The sequence below is a fragment of the Silene latifolia genome, chromosome 3, assembly GCF_048544455.1.
Source record: "Silene latifolia isolate original U9 population chromosome 3, ASM4854445v1, whole genome shotgun sequence".
Lineage (NCBI taxonomy): Eukaryota > Viridiplantae > Streptophyta > Magnoliopsida > Caryophyllales > Caryophyllaceae > Silene > Silene latifolia.
Window position 1 is genome coordinate 45,726,401 of NC_133528.1, and position 11,329 is coordinate 45,737,729.

At 38.8% G+C, this 11,329-nt stretch overlaps 1 non-coding gene across 1 annotated transcript; it reads left to right on the forward strand.

Moving 5' to 3' along the window:
• The first annotated feature begins 10,960 nt into the window (after positions 1 to 10,960).
• On the forward strand, positions 10,961 to 11,067 carry LOC141650333 (small nucleolar RNA R71). Its single transcript, XR_012546373.1, has one exon. It is a non-coding gene; the product is annotated as a small nucleolar RNA R71 (small nucleolar RNA).
• Positions 11,068 to 11,329: the final 262 nt, after the last annotated feature.

Below are 11,329 nucleotides of genomic sequence, written 5' to 3' on the forward strand. Positions count from 1 at the left end.
AGGAAATTGTCAGCTAAATCTAAGTTCGTCAAGGTAACCAAATTGGGGGGTTTTTAAATGTGATATTCTAAACTAATAAGAATAGGGAAGAGAAAATAAGAGAAAGGAATTAAGCAGACAAAGAGAAACAGCTAAGACAGACGGTTCACCATAATCATTCAGTCAAGTAATCTAGGTCTCAGGTCAATGCAAATACGGTCTAAGGAGCAGTGAATATCTCCTTTCGGTCTCAATTCGCCCTAAAGCGTAAATAGCTTAGCTTTCGCCCTCACTACAATACCCTATTGTTCGCTACTAGTCTCGCCTTTTCCAACCTTTCGGTCCAGGTCAAGGATCACTAAGATATAAATGCCTAATCGCGTCGACTCAATTAGACAGAGATACGAGATAATTGCAAAGCATTTAAACAACAAAGACTATACCAAAGCATTAACCCGATAAATCAATTACTATCCCTTCATAATTATGGATCCCCTATAGTCTTAGCAGAGGGGAATTAGCTACTCATTATCATCGAATTAACAACAACAACAAATAGATAATTAAAGCTAAACATGATGAGTAAACTAATAAAGATTGAATTAAAGTAATTATGATAACAATAAAGGGAAGAAAGAATTAAAGCAGTGATTAAGAATTAAGAGATTAAAGTAGAATAATAATACCAATCATATCCAAATCTGAGTAGTAAAGTATAAAGGAAGAGCAAAATCCAACCCACAGTAGCAAAGTATCGAGTGAAAGTGAACGAACGAAGAGAGAAGAGAGGAAGAGAGGAGTTACGTTGTTCACTCCTCAGTCTTATATGAAAAACACCCTCTAACCTAATCTATGGACTAATTACAAAAGCCCATAAGATAATTAGGCGGAAAATAAACCAAAGCAGGACAAACCACTCGATCGGGTGGAAATAAACCACTCGATCGAGCAAACTAACACCAAACCACTCGATCGAGTGGAAATAAACCACTCGATCGAGCACTTCTCGCTTTGTCTCCTCTTGTGTAAACTCGAATTGGTCGATCGAGCATCCTTAGGTATATAAAGCATTCGATCGAGCATAAAATCTACTCGATCGAGCTGTTTAAGCACGTTAGACCTTGAAACACTTCCCGAATCCAGCTCACGCGTCTTCCAAGTGTTAGATTTCCAAATTCCAGCTCCTCATTCTCCATAAGTGCATGAAAATGGGACGGATCAAGGCTCGGTTTAGCTCCTCTTTGGTCAATTCCTGCAAATTACATAAAACGAACCAAAGTAGAATATTTGGGGGTATTTGTAGCTAGATGCTACATAAAAAGTACAGAAATGCGTGTAAAAATGAGGTAAAAAACCTTATATAAAAGACACGCATCAGACATCTAATGGGACCTTCTTCTTTAAATGTTTATTTGATTAACATAAATTTTGCTAGTACTACTTCGTCAATATTAGAAACCAGTGGAGGTTTTCATCATTGTATTCGATACATAAGATGATTATAATATGACGACTAGCATCAAATAATGTCGAGAGATAGAGTCATTGTGTACTCAATCTAGTTTTGGGTTTATAGTTGACCTTAATTATGACTATTAAGTGAATAAACTCCAAATAAGAATATAAACTTGTTAAGATACAAAAGAGGTTTCACTTTTGTGACCCTATACACCATGATTTGATGTATGGCTAACCCATTATAAAGGTGATTATATTCTAAACCAAACTAGAATGATATATCATGTAGATGATGCAAGACTCAAATTGGTAACCCAAGATTAAACCTTAAATTCTGGAACGATAAACGCAAGGAGTTATCGAGCACTCTTGGAACCATTAGATTGTTAATCTAATGGTATATGCGTATCTTGTATTCAAAACAAGATGTCTCGTGCCTTTTTGGTTGAAAAGGAGATCGAGGTTGTAAATCATTGATCCAAAATAGGTTGATCATTTTCTTTTACCAACGATTTAAGTTGACGCTAATGTGTTCACTTAATAAGGTAAATAGAGAAATCTTTGAAGAAGTTCAAAGAGTTCAAAGAATCACGATTTAGCCGTGATGGGATTATCAAAGTGAAGACTTTGATATAAGCCAAAGGAAAAGTGATATAGTATCACAAATTAATCTCTCTTAGCACGCATTATGGGATAATGTGTGGTTGGATAAAGAATTCAAACGCTATTCGATATGGTTTGGACTTCAATCAAGTTACTTTGAGTTACTTGATCCTTTTGGGGAATTTATCATTTTTGTCTAAATTATTTTTCCACTAAATCTAAAACGAATCATATGAGATATGAAATGGTAGGGTACCATGCTTGTAAGTTTTCACAAGAGACAAATGCTTATTTTTCCTTATTATAATCACGAGTACAACGGGTTTGTGGCTCGTGAAGCTGTCTTTCTAAAATACAAGTTTATTTCTAGAAGACAGAGTGGGAGAATTATTCAAAAAGCCACAAAGAATGTTATGTCGCAAGAAACTGGTCTTTCTTGGCTACATGAGACGTTTTGTGTAAGACGTTGTACGTTTTGTGTAAGACGTTGTTTCTTCAAAACCTAGGAGGTTAAAGCCATCACTTGTTGAAGATGATGAATTAGTGTTACTTTTAAGAAAGTAAAGAGCTTAAAGTAAAGAGCTTACAACTTACAAAGAAATTGTTTGATTCAAGTTACTTCTGGAAAGTAATGAATATATGACTTACATAAGAGTGTTTAAGTCACAACTCAATACAAGGCTTAGAGCCATGAAAATCCGAAATAAATTCCGAATGGAATTGTTGGATATCAAAGAGAGATATCAAGCAAAGTGTTTTGCACTATTCGGATCTTCTTAGGGATTGTATTTAATTATGATGATATACATATAACGAGTGAATCTAAAACCCACTTCTTCAATTAGAAGAAATGTATTCAATACATGTCATGAGTTTTATAGATTCTTACAATCCTAAGATAATGTGCAACTTAAGAGATTGTCTTAATTAGGACATCAATGAGTTGGAATCAATGTTTCGATCATGTTATAAAACTTTTCTCGATAGGTCGAGAAGTTGTGTTTATACATAGAGTTTAGTGGGAGTTACGGAAATTTTAATTAGTCTAATATGTGGATGACATATTGATCATTGGGAATGATTTAAGACTTTTGGAGTAATATAATACATCTTTAATATCCATATTTATGTAGATAAATCCACGAGATATTAGCATCAAATAAGAAGTCTTATGTTGATAAGATTCATGATTAGTTCAATCGAGTTGAACATATTTGATTGATTCCATTTGTTTCCGCTGCCGAATCAATTAAATAGGAAATGATGTATAACACTTCATATACTTTAAGTATGATGAATTGTTTCAAATAGAATTTAAGTAATAGTTACCAAGTAAGCCATAAAGATTACCCTTAAAGTGCTTGCAGAAGCATTAAGGATGTAATGCAAAGTGTTTTTGATGCAATTTTCTGTAAGGGTGTTACACAAGTGACAATTGACAATTGAGATTGCGCATGGTTTCCGACAAAACCATAATCAAAACACATTAGGATGGTTAAGATACCATTGTGGCTATGTTATTTAAGAAATAGATTTTCTAGAATCATTCTAGGCAATAAAGAACAATGAGAAATATTTACAACGGAAATTGAGTACACTTGCAATCATGGGATGTGCAAGAAGGATGAGTCCCGCACAATGTGAAAACAGTGGGAGCTATTCTAAGGCTAGAGGGCCTATGTCTTGATTGGATCTCGACACGTACTCAGAAAGTTTTGTAATGCAAATGTATACATTACAAAGGAAAACGAGTATGTAGTAAGGTTGAGTAAGGTACAAGAAGTTGATAAAACCTACTAACCAAAGCCTTCTCATAGGCTTAACATGATGAGTCATGTCATTTCAATTGAATTGAGATGAACAACTACATACAAGATCTAAATTGGATATGAAGTAGTAATCAAGTATTGACTACTCATATGATAATCACATTTGTCGTTCGAGTTTTTAAAATCTGAAAACTCCTTTTATACTTTGTTACATCCAAACGGGTTGTAGAGACAATATTGAACCCCGTTAAAGTGAACCCGGATTAACATGGTATTCGCCCATAGTCACTTGTATGAGGTGACGTCTCGAAGTGACTAGAGTGTGATGCGATTGATGGCAAGTTCAAATGCCATAGAGTCATATGAGATGACTAGTCGATCACATAGGCAGACTGTTAGGAACACTTTGTCGGGCCTTATGACCGCTTATAGAGTTCTGGCAAATTTATATAGCGTGGTCGTGGCGAGAGCTACTATATTATTCTAATGAGTCGATTCTTTTTACTAAAGACTGTTCACCTAAGGTGGCACAGTTTCAGATTAACTTTGATTTGTGTTACTACGACCTTCGTAAATGGGGTCAAATGGGCATATTTTGGATTATGATGGCTGTGGCTAGTCGAAGGGAATGAGTGCGATAGGAATTGTCCACCCCCTTGTCAGGGTTAAAACAATATCTCAGGGCCACTCGAGCAGTAATGAACTGGAAATGCGTGGCCACGCTCGAATGATATCTATGGTAGATAACTCCGGTCAATCAGTTATTCTCCAGATCGAGGAAACCACTCTCGATATGATCACTTGCAAGTACGACCTGAAAGACACCTTGCATTGAGTGGGAGATAGTAATAGGACAAGAGAATTGGTGACGCACACTTGTCGAGGACAAGTGGGAGATTGTTGGAATAAGTGTCCTCCGACAATAATGAGATCACAACTGTTGATCATAATGATCACATGTTTAAATCTCATTTTAAGAATACATGTGGGATGTAATATTTTACAGTCAACTGGTCCACACATATCGGTAATTGATGCCTGTCGTTGTGCACCAAAGATAATATTTATAATTCCAACTACAACTATAGATAGCGGTAGCAGGGTCGAACCACAGAGAGGCGTGTGCAAATACTAGTAGCCTGATTTTAGTCTTAAGGTAACAATGTGTGGGGGTTTTGATTTGATTTGGTCTATAGCTAAAGGCAATAAAAGACAATAAACTAAATAAACGGATGAAAACAGATATTAAAAGGGTGCAAGGATGGTCGGTTCACTATAGTTTCGGCGGCAGCAAACTAGGTAGGTCTAAAACATTCACGTGAGACGGGAAAATAAGAGGTCCTTTCGGTCCACTCTCACAGGTAGCATCTTTCGATCTCGCTACAGGTCCCTAATATCACTAATACTAACTTTCGTCCTGAAAAGTGACTAAAAGGTCTAAATTAATCTATCTTTCGATCTAATTAATCTAGTCGTCCTAATTAAGTAGGCTATCTCCCTTCCCTATCTTTCGATCTTTATTGGGTCGGTCAAATCCTAAACATTCAACTAGTCGCGTGCACTCGGTTCGTCGAATTAAGCAAGATAAACAATTAAAATGAAAATAAATCTCACGATGCCAGTCGATCGACCAGGGAACCCAGTCGATCGACCATGGCGCGATTAGGGCTTCCTAATTCTAGTGCCGCCTAACCTACAGTTCCCCTACATCCTAGCACAAGGGGTTTAGCTACTCATACTGGAAATATCAACAACAATAAAATTGACTAATAAAACTACTGAATTCATGCTTGAAACAGTTAAACAAATAATTAACATAAAACAATAATTTCGGCTTCGGGAAACTAATCTAGCAATTCTATGCTACGAATGAAAGCAGTCAAACTGAATATGAAAACAGATGAATACCGTGTAGAGGAATCGCAGAACGAAGATCCAAAAACCGAATGCAAAAGTAAATTGTATTGAATACGGAATAATCTTTAGAACCCTAAATTACTAATGATAAAACTGGACTAAAGCTCGATAAAAACTTCATAAAACTGGCTTATATCAAGTTACGTTATATAGGAATATAACGCAACTCTTTATTCCTAAACCTAATATACAATGGGCTTCCTTTTCCTCGATCTTTTAATTCACGTCTGAATTACGGTCTGGTCGATCGACCACTGTGACCGGTCGATCGACTGGACAGCGCTGAACAGTAGCCTCTGGGATCGTGCATTGGTCGATCGACCATATGGGGCAGTCGATCGACCACCATAGCTGGTAGTCCGCTTCTAATTCCTCATAAAGTTGTCTTTTAGGCTTCGAAACGCGCACCAAGTTCATTTCTTGAGTCTCTACTCCATGTCAAATGCAATGCAAGGTACTCGGGGACGGATTTAGCTCAATATCTACTCATTTCCGCATAAATCTGCAATATTACATAAAAATACGAAAGTAGACGAAATGGGGCAAATAGTAGCATAAACTACACAAATGAGCTCTGAAATGCGTGTAAAATAGGATGTAAAACATCATATTTAGGACAGCATCAAACTTCCCCAAACCAAACCCTTGCTTGTCCCCAAGCAAGAACTAGACTCGATCCTAAAAAGCTAACGGAACGAGTTCAATCTCAGAGCAAAATGCAAACCGAATAGCCTAAACCAATTTAATGCAACAACTAACATTCAATTAGCAATGTGAATCATGCAAACGAGTTATGTAGTCGCTAAAAACTGCTGAACCGTCAACTATAGAGACTTATCATTTCGGACTCTCACGGGTCGCTCAAATCACTCATTGAAAATGGTGAGTATATGTAAGATATAAAGAATTCATTTTGTAATGACACTCACCTAACTACGACCTATAAGAACATGCCTGCAATCTAATATGAAAATGCTCTCTACAACCATACATATGCATTCCAACCAAACAAATGACCATGACACACGCCGAGGTAAATATGGATATGTGAGGTATGGGTAAGAAGAAGGCAAAACATTTATGGGACTGTGGAGGTATAGGTGATCAAGCTAGTACCCAAACAAAACCATATGGCAACATTCAACTTCTTTGCTCAAAATCTACAATAAAACCGGGTGCTAATTAAAAGCACAAATCTCACAATCTTCAATATAATCAACTCCCCATAAGATACAAATGAAACATGGGAGTGTAAATCACCAACTCATAAAGATTCAAACCATGTGATTTTTGATTTTTCTCTTTCTCGGGTTTCAGTCGATCGACCAAGATGGGCAGTCGATCGACCGTTTCAAACAGTACAACACTCTTTTTTTTTCTCTTTTTCAAATCATTTTTCTTCTTCTTTTTTTTCTTCTTTGTTTCTTTCTTCCCTTTTTCATTTCTTCCCAACAACATCTCAAAATGAGCATTAGCTACCAAAAATGAAGTAACAATCCCAAGAACGTAAACTACTAGCTTGACAAGGGCAGGCTAAGTGTAGGATGTAGTTAACGGGACAAAAAGGCTATTTTTGGCAGTGTGGAGCTTATGGGTAAAACGAACAAAGGGGTGACCTCTTCCACATGTGTCAACAAACCACGAACCGAATGCATACAGGTATTAAGCAGATTAAGTTCATATTTATGCAAATTAATGTAACATGTCTTACAAGGAGTAACTACTCACATTCCTAAATAAACTGGTCATAGATGACACCAGTTATAAGCTCTAAATCTCAGAAAATATAAGTAGTTTGCCAAAAATCTAAGTCAAGTCTCAAGTTCAGCAAATAATTAACGAAAACTCGTAGACTATGCAAATGATTCTACTAATAACATGTCAATTAACAAGGCTTAGGAAAAAAAAAACAGATGCAAATGCAATGTCATCATTGATATACTACCGTTCCGACTCGACCTATATGCTAAAATAAACGTGCAATTTTTTGAATTTTTTTGAAATTTTTCAATTTTTTTTGAATTTTTGTATATATATAGGAAATGAAATAAACAATGCAAGACAAAATTGTAAACGTGAATGTAAGCAAATGAAATGCAACGCAAAACCCTTCCCCAAACCAAATCACACAATGTCCCTATTGTGCAAAATCATGTAATGAAATAAAAGGAAAACGGGAATTTGCGTTAAATTAACTAAATAAGACATGAAGTAAGGAACTCGGAAACTCACAAGACTTTAAGCACAGCAAAAGGAAACCTCCCCAAACCAGCATGAGCTAGGAGGTTTCAGTAGCCAGCAGTGCTACCATAGGTACCTGAAAAGACAAACAATTCCACGCATAAAACCGAGAAAGCAATGATGAAGAGGTAATTATGTGCAAAAATTAAAAAACGGAAGAAAACAGAAATATGTCGGAGAATAAAGGGGAGAGAAGACTCCCTCAATTCCGCAAAGCGACCAAACACAGCAGGGGAATGATCGAAAACAGGTACAGCAGCGAACTAGGTCGATCGACCACATCACCCAGTCGATCGACCAGGGTGAACAGGAACAGGAGCTCCTGGAAATCGCAGCTGAGTCGATCGACCATACTGGCCAGTCGATCGACTGAAATACCTGCTGTAAGTTCTGATTTTCTTCGAATTAGCTCAATAACTTGAGCTAATATCATCTATATACCTGTAAAAGCACATAATAACGCGCCCAAAATTGCGCAAAACCCAAAGTAACGGACTAAAGTGTTTAAAATCCTAAGCAAACTTATAAAATGCGAAGTCTCGCGCACACAAAAGCAATAAAAAGTTTAACGAAAGCAATAAAATGAAAGGTTTATAAAGCAATTGATCAACTAATAGTTGATCAAGAACGGCCACGGAATGGCCCACTTGGTCGGCTCCTGGCTACAAGAAGTAGCCTCTACAGTGCTCATCTCTTCAGCCGCACTCTTCTCAACTCCAACATCTGCCGAACTCAACGGATCAACAGTTTCAACATCTTCCCAAGCAATGACCTCTTCTGGCTCATCAAAGTCCAAGTCGGACTCCCTCACTTTGACTGGCTCATCTTCAAGCTCCTCATCAGTGCCATAGCTAAGACATCCCAAGCCGCCTCTTGAGACGATTGGCTCCTTCACAGCTGGAGCAACATGCGGCTCTTCCTTCCCCAAACCAGCTCCTGCAACATCCAAAACAGAAGAATTTTCCTCCAATTTGCTCCCAATCTGGGCCGGAGGTGTTATAGCAGAAACAGTCATAGAGACAGGCATATCAGGAAGCACAAAATAGGATTTCTTTTCAGAAACCGTATTACAAGTGATTGGCCACATGGGGTCTTTCTTCTTAGCTGTCTGGGCAAAGACAATAGAATGTTTTCCTACTTTAAAGGTCAAAGTCCCTGAACCAACATCTATAACTGCACCAGCAGTGTGCAGAAATGGTCTACCCAATATGATAGGAATGTGGGCATCCTCGGGCATATCTAGTACAACGAAGTCAACAGGGAAGAAAAACTTTCCTATTTGCACAGGAATGTCCTCTAAGACTCCTATAGGTGGACCATGAGAATGATCGACCATCTGTCTTTGTCATGTTGGTAACTGCAAACCTAGTCAGTTTCAACTTTCTAGCAAGACTCAGAGGCATGACACTAATACTGGCTCCTAGGTCACATAGTGCCTTCTCAATAGAAAAGGTGCCAATATTACATGGGACGGAAAAACTACCTGAGTCTTCTAGTTTGTGAGGTGCAGTATGGGTCAAATAAGAACATGACTCCTCAGTTAGTGCAACAGAATGCACAGTTTCAAGTGACTTCTTCTTAGATAAAAGTTGCTTCATAAATTTCATATAAGCAGGCACTTGATTAACTAACTCAAGAAAAGGAACTTGTACATTCAAGCTACGGATAACATTTTCAAATTTATTAAATGATACCTGTTCCTTTGTCGGCACCAATCTCTCTGGGTAAGGGGCTGAAAGTAGCAACTTAACCCTCTCCTCTAAGTCTCTCATGCCGGCATCGGTGGACTTAGGCTGAAAGTCTACTACCTTCTCTTTGTTGAAGCTCGAACCATCTTCAGACCGTCTCAAAAATGAGCCATTAATCGTCATTGGGTCATATTTCAGAACTGGAACAGACCCATCAGCACTTGGGTCTTGCCTCAATATTTTCGGAGTAGTCGTACCCCGAAACAAGTGATCCCTCAAGTTATTAGGCATTGGAGGACGAAAAGATTCACTATCAGCAGCGCTGTCAGTCGATCGACCAGGTTGGTCAGTCGATCGACTGACTTCTACAGGACCAGAAGCTACTGTTTGTCGCGGACTGGTCGATCGACTGGGTATGTCAGTCGATCGACTGACATACCTGGTAGACGTCTTTTTCTTTCCACTGTTCGTTCCAGCTTTCTTCTGACTCGGTTCCGCCTCATCTTTTTCAGCAATGTCCTCGACCATAGCGGGCCCATCAAGGGTAGACCCACTCCTCAAAGTAATAGCATTAAGGGTCTCCTTTTGATCAGTTTGTGTCGGTAAATGTCCCGGAGCTCGAGTTGTATTCTTGCTAGCCAATTGAGCAATTTGGCTTTCTAGCATCTTCATCCCGACCTCTCTTGCTTGAGACTCTTTCAGCAACAAATTCTTCAACTCATTGAAATCAGAACTTTGGGATTGTTGTTGCTGCTGAGGGACATATGGAGGCTTTTGAAACTGTTGTTGCTTATGAGGGGGCACATAATTCTGCTGTTGCTGCTGCTGTGGAGGTGGAGTCGGATTTAGAACATTTTGGCTACTCCACCTCAAGTTCGGATGGACATTCGGCTCATAATAAGTGTTTGTCTGCCTATATGTTGAAAGGCAGCACAAGACTCAAAAGGATTAGGACAGTTGTCTGAAATATGTCCTTCTCCTCCACATCTCTTGCAGACGAAAGGACCGTCTGAAACAGCATTCACATGATAGATCCCTCCTTTTGAAGCTCCTCCCAGCTCGTACTTATCAAACCTTGCCGTAAGAGCCTCTAGTGCAGCTACAGAGGGGGATTCAGCACTCCTCCTTTGATTTCCCCTGGAATTCCCATACTCGGCTTTGTGGGTGGCCAAATCATCAATAATTTTCCACCCCTTAGTCTCTCCAACGTTCTCCTGGAACCTCCCATTAGCTGTCGCGTCCAGGATGGCCCTCTGATCGTCATAGAGCCCATTATAGAATTGATTGCATAGGCTCCACTTCTCAAACCCATGGTGCGGAATGGTTCGCACCAGCTTCTTGAAACGGACCCATGCCTCATGGAAGTTCTCATCAGGACCCTGTTTAAAGCTCATGATCTGAGCTCTAATGGCATTCGTCTTCGAGGCAGAGAAATATTTCTTGTAGAATGCTAGTGCCAGCGACTTCCAGTCAGTTATCTCATTAGCAACTCGATCCAGGGTCTCTGTACCACTCCCTTGCAGCATCACGAAGAGAGAATATGAACATAGTTTCCTTCACCTGGTCCTGGGTCACACCGTTTGGTGGGGGTATGGAACAGAAATAATCAATAAATGTCTCCATATGCTTGGCTGCATCTTCATTTGCAGCTCCCCCGAATTGGTTCCTCTCAAC